This window comes from Protopterus annectens, chromosome 5.part0, assembly GCF_019279795.1.
Source record: "Protopterus annectens isolate FY-2018-M chromosome 5.part0, PAN1.0, whole genome shotgun sequence".
NCBI lineage: Eukaryota > Metazoa > Chordata > Ceratodontiformes > Protopteridae > Protopterus > Protopterus annectens.
Window position 1 is genome coordinate 876,059,615 of NC_056735.1, and position 19,484 is coordinate 876,079,098.

General features: G+C 42.1%; 1 protein-coding gene across 2 annotated transcripts in view; it reads left to right on the forward strand.

Moving 5' to 3' along the window:
- The window catches only part of XRRA1 (X-ray radiation resistance associated 1), a 1,524,348-nt gene that overhangs the window by 22,996 nt on the left and 1,481,868 nt on the right, over nucleotides 1-19,484 (forward strand). The window contains exon 2 of one of the 2 annotated variants that reach the window (XM_044072671.1): nucleotides 9,268-9,471. The exons of the other annotated variant lie outside the window; for it this stretch is intronic. The gene's annotated coding sequence lies outside the window, so the exon portion shown is untranslated. The remainder of the gene's footprint in view (nucleotides 1-9,267; nucleotides 9,472-19,484) is intronic. 2 annotated transcript variants of the gene reach the window in all.

A 19,484-nucleotide genomic window follows, 5' to 3' on the forward strand; every position in this document is an offset into this window, starting at 1 on the left:
GCTGAAATGTACTAGTAATGCTGTAATAAATAATGAATCATGGCTCAAATCTGGCAGTAGATCACTCTTGCCACAACTGTGCCAAAAGCTGCAATATTGTCCAGACATGCTTAGAAATACAACAAAGGCTACTGTTTACATGTATTTCTACTTATGGAAATAGAAGTGGAATTTACTTTTTAAATAATGCAGTAATATACATTCTTCACACAACTACATATGAAGCTACAAGGCTAAGTCCCAGAACAAACTAAAAAATGCAAACAGATAAATGTACAAAAAGCAGAGTGGTCCAATAAGGTATCACAACACAGGTAACTATAAATGCAACTTAAAATATTTAAACAGAATTTAAATAAAAAGTTTATTTTCATCCCTTGATGAATAACTTGTATTTCGCACCTTTCAGAGTCTTGAATAAAAGGCAGTTGTTGGTTGTAGCTCTGTGCTAAATATAGCAGACCTCCTAGAGACTGATACAGTCAATTAAAGCCAGTACTGGAGCTCAAGTCCTGTGGTTAGAATTTCAGAAACTTTTAACTTAATGCCTCATGGAACAGACTCAAAGAACAGGGGACAAGCCAGTAGCAAGGTAGACATAAAGGCACTATAATGGAATTTTAAGCAGGTATATACAGCTATAGAACATGCTGAAGCACAAATCCTGGAATACTGCCACTATTGCAATCCCACCACAGATTAAGACCCCAAATTGCTAGAATATAACTTTAAGAAGTTCTGTCTGCAAAGGTCTACAAGGCAGGACCTGCCCCCTTGTTGTTAATAATACATGTAGAACCACTGGCAATGGCCCTTTGAGCATTTTTGAACTTAAGGCTTTTGTAGTTGGGTTAAAAGTTTTTAGCTGGTTCTCAAGAATTTTAAACTTCCATTACACCTTCTAAATGAGAACTGGAGAAATACTTAGTAGTATTGTTTAAGATGTTACTGCACTTTGTATTATTTACCATGTTGATACATTTTAAGAACTTTTTGATATAACATAAATCTTTCCAAGACAAGACCATAGGGACTAAATCATGCAGCCTCAGAGACCATGATGGATTAATATTATTATAGGATGATGAGAAAGTTAAGACCCTTGGGGTATAAATGACAAGATATATTAAGAGATCAACGGAGGAGTTCTATAGGGTAGCTATAGAAAATTTAAAAAATGCTGCAGTAGTAGGGCTTGTTAGAATTAAGATGTTACCTATAGAGTACTAGCTGTGCAGATAATGATTTTGTGTCAAGGTTTTATGTGGTGATAGCGCTTCCTTTGTTTCTCCAGATGTAAATTTTCTGTCAATTTAATGAGCCATATTACAAGGTTTCTGTTGAAAAAGGAAGAGTAAGAGTGGCTTGGAGTTCATTAGTTCTGTCTAGACAGCAAAGGGGGCTTGAGGGTTTCAGATTTTGAGGATTACTGGAGACCACAGCAACTGATGATATTTTGTTTGTGGAATAGTACAAACAGAAATTTAATGTGTGAAGCTAAAAGAGCAAGCTTGTCAAAGGTGAAGAATGCCAATGAGCACAGTGTTTTAAGAGTTGTTAAGAGAAATAGCTAAACCAGTTAAATGTTTCTTTAAGTTTGTTGGGTAACAAAAGAGGAGGAAAATAGTAAAGCCAATAGAAGTAATCTTAAATAAGGAAGAATAGATGTTATCTGCAGTTATGTAAGCTCAGCCAAGAAGAGGACTGAGTTATTAAGAGCAGCTGTTGGGGTGGGGGTCTCTAATCTAAAGGACTGGGACAGCAAGTGGAGGATTAATAGAGGCAAATAGGTGGCCGGCAGAGCCCACAGATCCTGGGGCTCCCATGGCCACCAAGCAAAATAGTTTAATTTAAAAAAAAAACTTTGGTTTTAATTAGGTTCTGCAATGTTAACTATTTTTGTTAGCTGATGTACTTCTGAAAATAACTGCTATACCCACCTTTCTTAATTTTCTTTAAAAAAATGTATATATATTTTTTTAAATGATAGGCACTGCCGAGTACTTCCTAATTCATACCACTTTGCTGGGAGAGAATGTGCTGATGCCACCACTTTTTTAAAATGTAGTTAATTTGTTTTACCTTTACTTAAAATAAAGTAACTATAAATATCTAACTAAATAAGTGGCGATCCTTTGCACAGGGCCTAGGCTTTCTGCATATTGAGTTCCCATGATTTATTGGGAAATCAATGAGCCAGAAAGCTTGATGATATTGAATAGTGTGGGGAAGAACTGGAGATCACTAGATAGCTGTGGATATTCACAGAAATTAGGTGAGTATTGATTTTGATCCTGGTAGGCAACCAGATATAATAACACTGACAATAACAGTCCACCTGAGACTGCAGCATAACTGGTCCTGATTTTCTAGAACGTCTCTGTTTTTGCCTTGTATTTTTATCCTGTCCCTTTTAAATATGTTTGCTTTCTGGTAATTCACTGACAGTTACTATTTTGCATTTGCCTAACATAAGCACTTGCAGGGGACAGACATAACCTTACTTCCTCGGTCCTTAAGAAATAAGTCATTGTCTTTATCCATGATTTTCTGGTGATAAACAACAAGGTGTAACTAGTATGATGCACTCAACAGTTGTTTTTTTTTTTCAAATGAGATAATGGGGAATCATTGGGTTCACAAATTTTAGAAAGGGTGGGGTAGTGCTAATTGTATACACAACTCGTGTGCATGTGAATGGGGAAGAAGAGGCGCAAGATGTACCTTAATTCCTCCAAGAAGTAGAACCCTTAACTTCTGATTTTCAAGGAAGTTGGCATAAAAGTTTGCTATGTCTCTCCTGAAATTCACAATATTTTGAGAAAGGGTTATTAATTGCTGTCACTGAATACAAACCATCATTGCTGGACTTATTTTATTTCTGAAATGTCAGTTCACGTGCTTTTATTCTCACAGACTTCCAAGTTAGCAGTGCTAAAATTGTAGTTGATTTGGGGCCTTTGTTCCTGACTGTTTTGGGATTTTTTTGGTCCCTGAAGATTTCTAAAACTTAGCTATATGAGTTCTATATGAAGGACTTTAATTCTGGAAAGTTTAAAAAGTTATCACTTGTCTGGACAGGTGCCATATAGCTCTAAACTGTCCCTGATATTCCAGAATGTCCCTGACTTTGCCACATATAGGTTCATAGGTAGGTACTAGGCTATCTGCCCAAGGGCATTTATAAGCCTAGCCAGAGTGTGTCGGCTTTCGCCGTCCCATTGATTAATTAACTGAGCCTCTGTCAAGCAGAGCCAATGAAGTGATCCCAGGGGTGTACTTTCTGTTACCCATCCACTCGTCAAGGCTTCTCTTGAAGAGTGTTAGTGAGGGGCTCTGCCTAATGTAGTTAGGAATTTTGTTCCAAAGCATGGGGAGTCTCTGTGACAGGAATCTATCCCTCCAGCATGTGCTATTTATTGTTGTGGCGAGGTGTAGCTCACTAGAGCGCGTGGCTCGCAGTGACTTGGATTTCTTTAGGTGGAGCATGTCCATCAATTCTGAGTTGGACATAGCTTTGTAAGTCAGGCAGAGATCACCTCTGAGTAAGCGATATGCCACTGAATACAGCCAGAGTTTTTTCAGTCAGGCTGCATAGGACATATGTTTGAGGCCAGTAATCCTCTTGGTGAGGTGCTTTTGTGGCCTTTCAAGCTGTTGGAAGTGTCTTGTGAGGTACATCCCAAATGGGGCATTGTACTCTATGATGGGTCTGATGAGTGACGAGTAGAGGGGCACTATAACCTCTTTATTTCTAGATGCGAATGCCTTAGTAATTAAATGGGCCATATAGAAGGATTTCCTAAGTACTTTGGCAATATGATTGTCAAAGGAGAGATTACTATCTACCTGGATCATCAGATCTCTTATTACCTCTTCTGTATTAAGGGGGCTGCCGCCTATATGGTAATTTGTGGGTGTTTTGTTTTTCCCAAACGGGATGACTATGCATTTTTTTGGCATTTAGCTTGAGGCTATGACTTTGACACCAGGTGTCTGTCTCAGTAAGGCCTTTTTGGAGGATGTCCGTGTCAGCCGGAGAGTCAATTATGGCTCCCAGTTTGCAGTCATCGGCGAACTTTGTTAGCCATAGTCCTCCTGTGTTTGCCTGTATTACTGAGAAATGTATGCCGAACAGTAGGGGTCCCAGAACTGAGCCTTGCGGGACACCACTTGTGACTGGTTTAGAGTCAGACCTGGAGCCCGCTATTCTTACCGTGTGAGTTCTGTCTGTAAGCCAGTTGGCAACCCATCTTGTGACGTAGGGGTTTATGTTCAGGCTGGTGAGTTTTTCTATAATACCCAAGTGAGGAATGGTGTCAAACACCTTGGCAAGATCAAGGTAGGCTGTGTGAACCACCTTTCCCTCATCTGTGGCCTTGGTAACTGTCTCGATGTCAACCAGGTTTAGTAGGCATGATCTGCCCTTAACAAAGCCGAACTGGGTCGGGTCAAGTGTTTGGAGGTTCCCAATGTCTTTGTTAATGAGTTCCATGATGATGCGCTCCATAGGCTTGCAGACCAGGCTAGTCAGGCTTATGGGGCGATGGTTACTAGGGTCAGTTGTGGCTCCTCCTTTGTGGAGCAGAATAACCATTGCTGTGCGCCATTCTATGGGCATGTAGCCTGTGGAGAGGCTGAGGTTGAACAGCGTGTTTAGGTGGGGGGTTAGTTCGTTCTGTAGTTCATACAAGACGCAGCCTGGGACACCATCTGGCCCCATTGATGCTGTGTTTTTGGCTTTTGAAAGGGCTGTTTTCACCCGTGCTTCTCAGGACACTACACTTTTCCGGTATTGTTGTGGGCTCTTTTGAAGGTGAGAGGGAGGTGAAGTTTGCACTGAATCTATCTGCCAGTATGTTGGCAATATCAGTAGGTTCAGTATATTTTGTGCTATTTTGCACTATCTCAGAGCATATCTGCGAGTTGCCACTTAGATTTTTGACATAGCTAAAGAAGGCTTTGTGGTTTATCTTTTGAGTCCTTGGCTATTTTTCTTTCGAACTTAACCTTGGATGATTTTATGAGGGACCTTAGTTTCTTACTGATACTGATCAGGGATGTCTTTCCTTCTTGGGATTTGCTTTTTTTCTGAACTAGTTTCCTCCTTTTGTTGTATAATCTGTTTATGGCAGGGGTCCACCAGACTGGTTTTCTTCTCTTAGGGGAGTGAGTCTTGGTTTTGCTAGGGATGGCACAATCCATGCATCCTTGTAGGTGCTCATAGAGTGCAATTGTAAAGGATTCTGCATCTTGGGCAGTGTTATCCTTTAGCGTGGGGGGGCTGTGAAACTTACCACCTCTGACTTAAGGTGAAGTTTGCTTTAGAAAAGTTTTTCACTGTGTTTTCCTTGGTTGGGGGTGGTGGTGGGGTGTGGACATCCAGAGTGATTAGTTTAGTTTATGGTCTGATCTAACCAGTGACAGGTTGACCTCTGGTGCGGAGCACCTGTCGCCCATGTTGGTGATGACCAGGTCCAATATGTTGTGGCCTCTGGTAGGGGAGTTTACCAGCTGATCCAGGGCATTTTGAGTTGATAAATTCCAGGAAGCGCTGAGCCTGGGAGTTTGTACTCAAGTAGTTTTCCCAGTTAATGGTAGGGTAATTGAAATCTCCCAAGATCAGGGTGTTCGGTAGGACCTTCATGTTTTCCAGTGTCTCCAGAAAGGCGGAATGGTGGTCCTGGGTCATGGAGGGTGATCTGTAGCAGGCCACAATTTGCATTGCAGATTTTCCCGATGTTAGTTGCACATGGATGATCTCAGAGGTATCATGCTGCACCACTAACCTGGAGGTGTGGGTATCCTTGATGAATATGGATACACCCCCTCCTTTTGTGTTTCAGTCCGTGTTCTGTGGCCGAAATGTGTATGAGTTGTAGTCCAATAGTTCTGGAGTGCTCTCTGGAGCCTTGAACCAGGTTTCAGTTACTGCACAGATGTCGACGTTCTCCATACTTAGGAGTGCTTCGAGCGCATGCATTTTGAGATTTAAACTCCTGGCGTTGAATAGCATAACCCTCAGTTTTTTACTTGTGCTGTTTACGGAGGTGGGTTTGAATTTTGAGCCTTGCCTAAAAAAAGGCACTATGGGGGCAGCAAGAGCCTTGGCCAGTATTCGAAAGCCAAGGGGTGAGAGGTGCAAGCCGTCTCTTGCTAAGCAACGCGGCTTATCGAGCATGTCATCCCAGGCTGACAGACACTGGATTCCCTTTACCCTGTCCCTCATATAAAATTTTGATTTTATGGTAAATCTCTGAAGATTACAGTCAGTCAATAATGTCATATGTTATAGTTTCATATTTATTCTTCAGAAAATGCATGTTGATGCAAAAGCTGTTCTGTTAATGTTCTAAGGGAATTTAGAGGTGAATATGTACAGGAGGCCAAGTCCAAATTCTTGAGTGTCAAGTGTCTGAATCACAAGATGCTGAAGATTAGTACAGCTACTGTTTTCCATAAGAAATCATTACCTGGATGGTTTCTGCCTGTGCACCATTAGTGATTCCTTTGCTTTGTGAGATTTTTGACCATATAGTTTGGTATGTCCCTAATCTAATTTGGGCCTTTGTCCCCATAAAGGAATGTGATTTTCAATGATAAGAGGCTGATAGGTGCAAATGTGCAGCACTTTAAGCCTTCCGACTAAAGCAGTTGTGAGTACAGTATCTAGCAGCAGTAGTTAAAATGTTAAAATTTGATAAAGAGCTGTAACAAAAAAATGGGAACCAGTTATGAGGACTAGGTTCAAAGAGGTTGTGAATCATAATAAGATAGATATTAATAATAAGATATTTTAGAATGTACTTATTTTAAATAATCACTGGGGTGGGAAATGTTGTGTGGATAAGCGACTGAGTCATGTTCTGATAAACTATATTGCTGTACTACTTTTATGTGAGAAAACAGCCAATAAAGTACTGAAAATAAAATAATAAAAAAAGATTCTATTGCCAGTTCAGCCCTTTTTATAAGATTAGAAAGCTTAGATGGTACTGAAATGTGACTAATTAAAAAAAAAAATAATACGACTAACTGCATGCAGGTAAACAGACAGTAAAGTGGCACTGGAAAAGTGTATTTCTTTTATCCAAAGTTAGACAGCTTTTATTTTAAACCAACCACTTGATTCCTGAGTATTAAAAATGAATGCACTTAACTTTTAAAAAAACATATCAAGGGGGGTAAGAAAAAGGACACTTTATTTTTTTTTTCAAAACAGAATATTTCCTTATGTTATACTTCATATAGTTACTGATAAGGAGCAATTGTATAGGACTTCATTCAGTTCTTTATTAATGTATGTTTCTTTAAAATATCTTTTTGATGAAAATCTATTAATCTAGGTGGAACAATGCTAAAATTGTAGATAAAACATTATAGTGATATGCACACCTCATAGCTGAAGAGAAGTATGTTCTATAGAATGTCCTAATGTTCTTTTTACAAGCAGTAACAAATTACACCATCATGACTTTTGTTTTTAATTTCTGAAAGTAAAAAATTTAGTGTCGGCCTCTTCACTACAAGGACTTTAGGCCTCCATGGTAGCATTAATGCTCAAACATCAATGCTCTAATTCTAAGCTCTGAACATTAAACATTGCAGCACTGGCCTTTAAAAATCATAGTAGTGGAAAACTTTTTTTTTAATATATATATTTTGAAATAGAAGATCTTTTGATGTTAGACCTAATAGAGTTAACGACAAGTCAGTATTCCCAGATATTAGAATTTCATACTTTTTATTCTATAAGAAAATGCATGCTGATGCAAAACCTGTTTCCTTGAGAATATTGCTAGTGAATTACAGTAATATTTAAAATTTACCCCTTTCTCTCTCTCTCTCTCTCATTGCTTTTTGGCTTTGTCTCTGATTCATAGGGAAAGACAATGAGAGCTATAGACTGCAGGCTGGCTTTGACTGAAAGCAGCTTGCCATTTGCTTAGAGAAGCTTCCCTGATTTTTGCATGTTTTGGTCTATGCCTTTCCACTGAGAAATGTAGCCACTAAATAGAGAGCAGAAGTGCTAGCTCTGGATGAAAGCAGCTCACCCTTTTACTGTTTCATCATCTGGCTGCACAGGGCTAGTGTGCATTTGTATGAAAACACATTGGAGTATTTATTCTCTTGTGACTGTGTGAAAGGAAGGTAAAACTGTCACTGGTTTCCATAGTGGAAAGTGCATCGGACACGGATATCCTTCAGAAGGGGCTCACGGAAACAGATAGCTGGTGCCAGAGCCATGGCCTGAAGTTAAACGCCAAAAAATGTATAGTCATACCCTTCGGGAAAAACAAGGTAACCCCAAGCTACCATATAGGTGGCAATCCACTAAGCACAGAAGAGGTTATCAGGGACCTGGGGACCCAGGTTGACAGTGGCCTTTCTTTTGACACTCACGTTGCTAAAGTGGTTAGAAAGACCTTCTACATTGCCCACCTGATCATGAAGGGATTCACATCCAGATCTAGTGAGGTCATTGTTCCCCTGTACTCTTCACTTATCAGACCATAGTGAGGTCATTGTTCCCCTGTACTCTTCACTTATCAGACCAATGATCGAGTACAATGCCCCATTCGGGATGTATCTCACCCGACATCTGCAGCAATTGGAGAGACCCCAAAAGTTCCTCACCAAAAGGATAAAGGGACTCCAAAATCTGTCATATGCTGCCAGATTGAAGAAACTCCAGCTCTATTCAGTCGCATACCGTCTGTTCAGAGGTGACATGTGCCTGACATACAAGGCCATGTCCAACCCAGAATTAATGGACATGCTCCACCTCAAAAAATCCAAATCCACCAAAACCACTAGAGCAAGCGACTTAAACCTTAGCACGGATATAAATAGGACGTGCTGGAGGGATAGATTTATCACTCAGAGACTCCCTATGCTGTGGAATAAAATCCCGGTCCATGTGAGGCAGAGCACCTCGCTGACTCTGTTCAAGAGAAATCTAGACCTGTGGATGGGAGATCGTAGGTTTACCCCGGGAATCATCTCTGTGTCACTGCTGGACAGAGGCACAACAAACTAATGGGCACAGTATTTTTTCATATAAGGGGTGGCGTAAGCCACAAAAATTTGGGCTAGGCTTATAAATGCCTTGGGGCAGATAGCCTAGTATAAACCTATGAACCTATGAACTGGTACCATAATGTTTTATAGCAAATCACTGTGGATTACATTCATTAAATGGGGAGGGGTTTGCTGTGGATGAAAATAGTATAACATCTTTTCTTATTTTAAAATATGTCTTTCCAGGACTAGTGTGCAATTCTGTGAAAAAGACTGGATTAAGTGCAGAGGACTGAAGCTCTGAGCTGTTAATGAGCTGCTTCCTGTACCAGTATACATGCTTTGATTCCTTCCACCTTCATTTGACAACTATGTAACTGAGAAAAGTCATTGCTCCCAGCTCACTCCTGAAAAGGGAAGATTTCTCCAGTGGCATTACCTGATCAACAAGTGAGTAAAATAAAAAATACATATTTATTCTATGCTGGGGGGGTTGTGTGAGACAAATTTGAAACTCTCTGATTTCACAGAATATCCCTTACTTTGCCTCATTTTTTTAGTACTCCCCTCATAAAGTCCATGATTTTTCTGGCAAATCATTCAGGGCTGCAGTCACTAAATGATGATAAACATTTGACTGTTCAGAGTTCATATCCTTCAGGAAATTCATGACAATGCAGTTTTGCATTTGTGTAATGCAAGTGGAGATGCTTGTTGTAGCTGCTCTTATTTTTTGTGATGATTAGACATTTCAGAGGTATATACTCATGTGGCTGCAATTAATGGAGACGGACATTGAGGAAATACAATGGCAACAGTTTGACTGATCTTTGATCAGGAAGTTGAATGTAAATGAGCCAAAAGAATACAAGCAGTTATGTATGGTTCAAAATAAAAAATGTCTGTATGTGCGAGAGGGTGCCATCATTTGAGAATGGCTGAGGGCCCAAGGCTCACTTAATCTGCCATTGAGGACATCTGTGAGTTAAACATGGGTTTTAACCGGGGGTGAATGCCTTGCATGTTGAGGATAAAGAGAAACACTGAATTGGAAATTGAAGATGTCCTTCAAGGATGCATCTGCAGTCCTAACAAATGGGTTGTCCTGGCCTCAGGCAGCCCTTCGGTCGGCCGGATTCCAAAGTCTTGTTCTGGCCTCGGCTGATGGCTGAATCTGCTACGGAAATTCCTCCTACTCTTACAGTTTCTCAGGACTTGTCAGATACTATCCCCTTTGATGTATCTACTCCAACACGTGGAGCTGCTAGGCCCCCTGCCTCCATGTCAATTAAGGCTTTTGCCAGGGCCAAAGCAGCTAAATCTTCTAAGGCCGTGCCTGCTAAAACCCCCACTCACAGGCCTACCTCTAGTACTCAAATGCTTAGTCTAGCAGAGGATCTCATTTCTTTGATCAGGGGTACCCAGTCTCACCCTGACAGGGCCTCTCACCCACCTCCAGAGAAGAGGCCTAGAGCAGAGCCCCCTGAGCCAGTTTCTTCAGATTACTGTTCTGATGATTCAGAAAATGCAAACCCTCCAGAAGGCCCTTATTCTCCTTATGAGGACACTGATGCAGAGGATTCCATACCTTCTGCCTCTCCTCCTGAGGAATTTTCTTTTGGGGAAACCTTGCATGCTATGAGGGAACAATTCCAATGGCAGGGCCAGGATTTTTCAGACTCTAGGAAGAGGCTTAGGACCTTTTTGCATTTACCACAGCATAGGCCCTTAGCTATTCCTCCAGTACTTACAGTTGTGGATGATGCTTTTAATGATGCTTGTACTGCTCCTGACTCACTTCCTCTGGCCCCTGCTAAGCCCGACAGATACTACAGGGTTCCGGACACACATTATCATTTGTATAAGGCTCCTATTGCAGATCCTGAAACTATTTCACAGGGCCCCAAAGCTGTAGCAGCTGCCTCTGCCAAAAAAAACCTCCCCTCTGAAAGAGAATCTAGGGCATTGGAGAGATGGGGTAAAAAAGTTTATACTTCTGCTACTCTTTCGGCTAGAGCCTTAAATTGTCAATTCCACATGATTCAATATCAGGAATTCCTGTTAGATCAGCTCACTAAAAAACTTTCCTCGCCTGAGCCTTTAGACCGTAAGTCCCTTCAGGATTTGGTGCATAACTCTCAGCAGGTCAGTAATCATTCCTTAAAATGCGGCTATGATGCACTGGAGGCTTCCTTTAGATCAGCTATGACTGGTACAGTGATCAGAAGGCATGCATGGTTGAAAGAGAAATCCTTACCAGACCATGTAAAGGCAAAGCTTCTAGATGCTCCCATGGAAAAGCACAGTTTGTTTGGTTCCCCTGCACAGCAAGTGTTGAAGAAGGTGGAAGAAAAAGCTAAATCTGTCCAGACAGTCAAGGATTTCTTACAGGTCCAGCCTCCGAGGTTTAGTAGAAACTGACCTTCCAAGAATTGGTCCTTTCCAGACGCCACTAGAGCACAGAGAAGCAGGAATAGACGCCCTAGAGGCAGAGGCCAAACCAGAGGTGCCTACAGGGGACGTCAGTGGCAGCCTAACAGCCAGAGAAGTACTGCCACAGATCCAACCACTACCACTTCCACAGGACATTCGCAGTGACTTAGCTCTGAAACCGCCTACCAGGGAACAACTGGGAGCACCCTTAGGCGGAAAATTAGCCTTATTTTCAGCAAATTGGCATTATATTACAGGAGACAAATGGATTTTACAGACAATAGACAAAGGCTACAGGTTTCACTTCCATACTCCTCCAAGGAAGAGAGGAATGCCAAACCTAGCTCCAAACCAAATAACCAACGCTCTACAACAAATAGACCACTTACTAAGGTTAAGAGCTATAGAAAAGGTACCGCCTATGGAACAAGGACAAGGATTTTATTCAAGGCTTTTCCTGGTACCAAGAAAGGAAAGCCAATGGAGACCTATCCTCGACCTGTCTGCTCTAAACACATATCTTATTGTTCCAAAATTCAAAATGCTGACCCTACAGCAACTTCTTCCCATGCTGGGCAAGGAGTCTTGGCTGGTGACTCTGGATCTCAAGGAGGCATACCTGCACGTCCCCATACGACCAAATTGCAGAAGATACCTCAGATTCCTTGCAGGATCAGAGCATTATCAATTCTCAGCATTGCCTTTTGGCTTATCTACTGCGCCCAGAGTATTCACGAAATGCCTGGCATCAGTAATTGCTCATTGCAGGCTTCAGGGAATTCAAATTTATCCTTACCTGGATGACTGCCTGTTACAAGCGGACAGCAAAGACAAAATAACAAAAGATTTGAAAAAAGTTATTCACCTGCTCCAAGCCCTGGGATACACAGTCAACACAAAAAAGTCAAGACTGATACCATCCCAAAGGATAACCTTCCTGGGTGCAGAACTGGACACATCAAACCAGATGGCATTCCTCACAGAAGAAAAACAAAGGCAACTACCACTTTATTTCATGGCATTAACAACACAGAACCAGCTTACAGCAAGGAAAATCCTGCAAGCCCTGGGTTACATGGCATCCTGCATAATATTAGTACCGCATGCCAGACTACATATGAGGAAGTTACAATGGTACCTGAGGAATTTATGGTCTCAGCACAAACACAGCTTAGAAGCCCAAATTCCAATAATTCCATGCCTGAAACAAGAATTCCAGTGGTGGGCCCAGGCCTGCCAATTGAACAAAGGACTGCCCTTCCACAGGCCTCGCCCAAGCCAGACTATCACCACGGACGCCTCAGACCTAGGTTGGGGGGCGCACATGGTGGACAAGTGCATTCAAGGCTTATGGACTCAAGACCAGATGGACTTACACATAAATCAAAAAGAGATGCTGGCAGTAAAACAGGCAATTCAGACATTCGGACCATTTCTTCAATTGCTGATAAGGACAGACAACACCACAGTTATGTGGTATATCAACAAGCAGGGAGGCACACATTCATATCCTCTATGCCGGATGGCAATGGACCTCTGGAATGTGGCCCTGAGCCTCAACATTCACCTCCAGGCCATATTTGTGCCAGGAAAAGAAAATATACTAGCAGACATCTTAAGCAGAACCACTACGGATGCCCACGAATGGATGCTGCATCCAGATATCTTTCAAACCATCACAAGGAAATGGGGATTGCCAGAAATAGACCTGTTCGCATCCCCACACAACCACCAATTGAAAAAATTCTGCACAAGGACATACCACCCACTTGCTTGGAAGGTGGACTCCCTATCCTTCAGTTGGGAAAACCTGACAGCATATGCATTCCCACCTCTTCCTTTGATGCACAAAGTGCTCCTGAAGATCAAAGAACACCCGAGGATCATCTTGATAGCTCCAGACTAGCCGAGGCAACATTGGTACCCGCTACTGAGGAGTATGTCCCGGGAACATGCATGGCCTCTACCCCTACTACCTCTTCTGCTAACACAGAACAACTTCAAAATCCTACATCCAAGCTTGAAAACCCTGCAGCTAGCTGCTTGGAACATTACATAAGGAAAAATAACCAAGATTTATCTCAAAGGGTTAAAGACATTATCCTGGAGGCTCGCAGGCCCTCAACAAGGAAAACTTATTCAGCCAAATGGAAAAGATATCTCATTTGGAGTGCAACAAAAGGGGTAGATGCATCACTAGCAAACATAGCTAACATCCTGGAATATTTAGCAGAGCTTTTCCACAATGGCCTGTCTTACTCCTCCATTAAGATTCATGCATCAGCAATTTCAGCAGCATACAACATGGACCCTCCAGTCTTCTCTCAACCTCTACTCAGGCAGTTTCTCAGAGGAATTAAAAATGTAAAGCCACCAAGGAAACCACCATTGCCTAGATGGGACTTGAACTTTGTGTTAGAAAAGTTGACACTTCCCCCTTTTGAACCAGCAGCAACGGCAGAATTACAGTACTTATCCTGGAAGACTGCATTCCTGCTTGCAATCACTTCAGCTAGACAGGTTTCTGAATTACAGGCTTTAATGGCAGTACAGCCCTTCCTTATCTTCCATCAAGATAGAGTGTCCATGAGAACTAATCCTACCTTTATGCCAAAGGTGGTTTCCAGGGTATCATTAAACCAAGCAATACACCTACCAACATTCTTCCCCAACCCGCAGAACAGGGGGGAAAGATTACTGCATACCTTGGATGTACACAGACAATTGCGCTACTACCTGGACAGAACCAAGAACAATAGAAAGACTGACCAGCTTCTGGTAGCATATGCAACAGGAATGGAAGGAAAAGCAATTTCAAAACAGACAATCTCAAAATGGATAGGAAATTGCATTAGATTTTGTTACTCTTTTCATGGAAAGGCAACTCCAGAAAACATCAGACCTCCCTCCACAAGGGCTACAGCCACTACTACAGCTTTTTTACGAGGAGTGGCTACCAAAGACATTTTAGAGGCTGCTACTTGGAGCTCCGTGCATACATTTGCCAAGCATTATAATCTACCTTTATACTCCAGATCCCAAGCAGGTTTTGCCACTGCTGTTTTGCAAGGGATCTTAACCACACCATAAATTCTTAGTGCCTCCTCCCCCAGTTTGGCTATGGTATTCTACCCATTTGTTAGGACTGCAGATGCATCCTTGAAGGACATAGTACAGTTTTGTACCTACCATAAATGTAGATGTCCGAGAGGTATGCATCTGCAGTCAGGATTACCCACCCTCCTTCCCCTCTGTGGTACTCCTAGGGTATTTGCCCATCTTGTAGCTAGCTGGGGGAATCTATTATGGTGTATTTGTTTGTATATATGTATATACATGTTTATTTCTATTTGCTCTCTATTGTTTGGAAACATTTGCATTTGTCCAAATTTAGCCTTCCTAGAGGGCACCTGGCATCTGGGGCAAGAAACACTGAGGAAAATGGCGTCGGCTGATGCCTTTATACCCGCTGAACTGCAGCTATGACGTCGGGTGAAGTGCGACATCAGCCGAGGCCAGAACAAGACTTTGGAATCCGGCCGACCGAAGGGCTGCCTGAGGCCAGGACAACCCATTTGTTAGGACTGCAGATGCATACCTCTCGGACATCTACATTTATGGTAGGTACAAAACTGTACTTTCTCCCAGAAGGCAATTTGGCCCCAGTATAGATTACTTTTCCCAGGGAAAGTGGGGTAGAGGGATGGGATAGTGCAAAGTATTTAGTTGAAAGAGAAAAGAAGAGGAATAGAAGACAGTATGAGGCAAAACTAGTCAGCCGAACAGTCACAGCCCTTAAGGCTAAACAACACACCTGATACACTTGTAATAGGTGACTCTATCGTCAGGTACACTGACGTCCCGCTCACCAGGCTGAACAAGGAGAAGGTCATGGTGAGCTGCCTGTTGGGTGCTAGGATCCGCCACATAACACAAGCACTCAGGTCATTCCAAGGTAAGTACAAATATGACTCGGTCATTGTCCATGCTGGTGTGAATGACCTGAGACGTACCTGCCTGGACTACATGAAAAGAGACATAGAGGAGCTCTCTGAGCATGTAGCCCAGGCCGGTATGACCATTGACCTTGAGTAGCATCTTACCCTCACCAAGAATGATGCCACAATATGAAGGCAAGATGATCAATTTCAACAATTGGCTTAAGTATTGGTGTCATTCAAAGGGGATCCAATGCCTGTCTGCCTGGGATGACATGCTCGACAAATCACAATGCTTCGCTAGGGACGGCTTGCACCTGTCACCCCTGGGCTTTCGGATATTGGCAAAGGCTCTTGCCACCCCCATAGTGCCTTTTTTAGGCAAGGCTCAAAAGACAAATCCACCTCCATAGGTATTACAAGGGATAAGAAACTAAGAGTAATGCTACTCAATGCTAGAAGTCTAAACCTCAAGATGCACACACTCGAAACTCTCCTTAGCATGGAGAACATCGATATCTGTGCAGTAACAGAAACCTGGTTCAAGGCTCCTGAGAGCACCCCAGCACTACCAGGTTATACCTCATACCATGTTTTTCGGCCCCAAAATTTGGACCGAACCACAAAAGGAGGGGGAGTATCAATATTCGTCAAAGATACCCACACCTCCAGGTTGGTGGCACAGCACGAAGCATCAGAGACTATCCATGTGCAACTAACAAGTGGGTAAAACTGCCTTCCAGTTTATAGCCTGCTACAGACCACCCTCCCAAACCCAGGAACCCTACTCGGCCTTCCTGAGAACACTGGAGACTATGAAGGTCTCTCCAAACACCATTATATTGGGTGACTTCAACTACCCTAACATAGACTGGGAGCATTACTCTAGCTCCAATACCCTAGCCCAAAGGTTCCTAGAATTTATAAACTCAAATGCTATGGAACAACTTGTTGCCACTCCCACAAGAGGGGAAAACACACTGGACCTGATCATCACCAACATGGGGACTCTATGCTCCAGACCAGAAGTGTATCCCTCACTGGTAAGATCAGACCATAAACTACTCTCACTGGATATTCACATCCCGACCCCAGACCCTGCCCAGAAAACCACAGTGAAAAACTTCTCTAAAGCAAATTTCACACTCCTCAAAACCGAGGTGAAATCCTTCAAAGCCCAAAGCCCCCGGGCCTGTGGAAAATACGGCCCAGACCGCAGAATCCTTTATAAACGCATTCTATGAACACCTTCAGGAATGCATGGATCATGCAATCCCAAATAAAACCAAGACCCAATCCTCCAAGGTTAGGCGTCCTGTCTGGTGGACCCCCAGCCATAAACAAACTATACAATAGAAGGAGGAAGCTACTACATGATAGAGCAAAATCCCAAAAAGGGAAGGCATCTCTGATCAGTACTAGCAAAAAACTATGGGCACTCATAAAATCGTCTAGGCCCAGCTTCGAGAGAAAAATTGCACAGGACACTAAGGATAATCACAAGGCTTTCTTTAGTTATGTTAGGAACCTGGGTGGGAATTCCCAGATATGCTCAGAATTAGTCCAAAATGACAAAAAATACACCAAACCCACAGACATTGCCAACATCCTAGCTGAAGGGTTCAGCGCAAACTTCTCCCCCCCTTCCCCACCAAAAGGGCAAATATCTATCCCAGCAGAGTGCTGCCCCCCTGACATCTCAGATGCTCAGGTAAGAGCCGCCTCCAAAGCAAAAACACAGCATCAATGGGACCAGACGGTGTCCCGGCTGCGCCTACATGAACTCCAAGAAGAACTAAACCCAAACATAAAACTACTGTTCAATCTCAGCCTTACTACAGGATATGTACCCAAAGAGTGGCGTACAGCAACAGTGGTCCCTCTCCACAAAGGTGGTGCCTCAACGGATCCTGGAAACTATCCCCCATAAGCCTGACTAGCTTGGTCTGCAAAGCTATGGAAAGGATCATCATGGACCTCATAAATAAAGATATTTGGGACCTACAGACACTGGATCCTACCCAGTTCGGCTTTGTTAAGGGCAGATCCTGCCTCTTAAACCTGGTCAATTTCTTTGAAACAGTCACCAAGGCCATTGACGAGGGGAAGGTGGTCCACACAGCCTACCTGGACCTTGCAAAAGCCTTCGATACAATACCCCACTCGGGCATTATTGATAAGCTCACCAGCTTAAATATAAACCCCTATGTCACTAGATGGGTTTCCAACTGGCTCAGGGACAGAACCCACATGGTTAGAATTGCTGGAGCCATGTCATACTCCAAACCAGTTACAAGTGGTGTTACCAGTTACAAGGCTCAGTCCTGGGACCTCTCTTGTTCGGTATATATTTTTTCGGAGGTACAGGCTAACACGGAAGGACTGTGGCTGACCAAGTTCGCAGATGACTGCAAACTGGCCTCCATAATCGACTCTCCAGCCAACACAAGCATCCTACAAAAGGGCCTCATAGAAACAGACAACTGGTGCCAGAGCCATGGCCTCAAGCTTAACGCCAAAAAGTGTATAGTCATCCCCTTTGGCAAAAACAAAGTGCCCACAAATTACCACATAGGTGGTAATCCATTAAGTATGGAAGAAGTAATTAGGGACCTGGGTACCCAAGTTGATAGCAATCTCTCATTTGACAACCACGTGGCCAAAGTAGTTAGAAAAACATTTTATATAGCCCACCTAATCATGAAGGGATTCACATCTAGATCAGGGGAGGTCATCGTGCCTCTTTACTCATCCCTCATCAGGCCCATAATTGAGTACAATGCCCCTTTTGGGATGTACCTTACCAGACACCTGCAGCAATTGGAAAGACCCCAAAAGACAGAAAGGGCATTAATAAGTGAAATCCTCTTGGATACGTAGGAAAACAACAAAGAAGTGGAAGTAGCAAGAGTTACTCAAGATAGAGGAAGTGTATAACGTTTTGAGGGAGACTGCAGAAATGAATGCATGGAGATTAAAGTTCAAAAAATAAACATACTGAAAATGATTTCTGTGGTCATTAAACTACATAGATCAGTATCTATTGTAAAGCTTGTATCCAAGTATAGCTAGAGCCTGAGTGTAAAGAGCAGAATGAAACGCAGAAGACATAAAAATTATAATGGTTTTGAAAACCAGTAAAAGTTGTAGAAGTCAAGAGGTGACTATAACATTGACTTCTGGCTGAGGCAGTAAATATTGGAAATACTGGCATGCATTAATACTTTTTAGTAATTTACATTTATTTCTGTTTTTATGTTTTAAAATGGAAATAAAAAACTAATGTTTCAAGAAAGATTTTTTATATTTTACTAAAACAAATGTGGATTTTCATTTGCACAATGCCATTGAAAATGTGCCATAAAATGGAGGAAATAAAGTGATGTGGTTAGATTCATTATAGTGCTGCTCAGAAACTCCTAAAGGTAGAACAATAGTCATAGATGTTTTTTTTTTTTTTTTTTGTAGCTGAATACCTAGTTGTTTATGTCAGAATGTTTTGTAACAAAATATCAAAGAAGTACTGAAGGACAGCAGATCAATTTGTTTAGAAATGCTCCCTGCTGTGTGTTGATATTTTGGATTATACTGTGTTTCTATTTTGGGTATTGTTTTGAACTTCTTTTTAGTATACTGGATACAATAATGACTTAAATATTTCTGTACTGATTTGGCCTTACAGATCCATCTGCAATACATAACATCTTTAACTTCCACTTCACATAAAGTATTCTTAAACTTGTACACTACCCCCTGCAAACACAAACTCTACCTCGACACTAAATCTACTCTCACTTTAAGCACTAAATAGTAATACCAGCACTAACAATTTTCTTAACCAAGAAACCTCCACAGCTATCTCTGCAACTCCTATTTTCACTCTACAACCTGTTCCCACCTCTCTAATAAATATGCTTCTTCTCAAATTAAAATCTTGCTCCCTCTCCTCAGACAACCTCCCTTCTGAATACCTAAAACTCGTAGCAGATGCAATAGCCTACCCTGTTAGCCTATTGATTAATACATCAATCACAGAATCAGAAGTACTTAACTAATATACACCAATGTGTTCAATGAAAAACTAATCTTTCA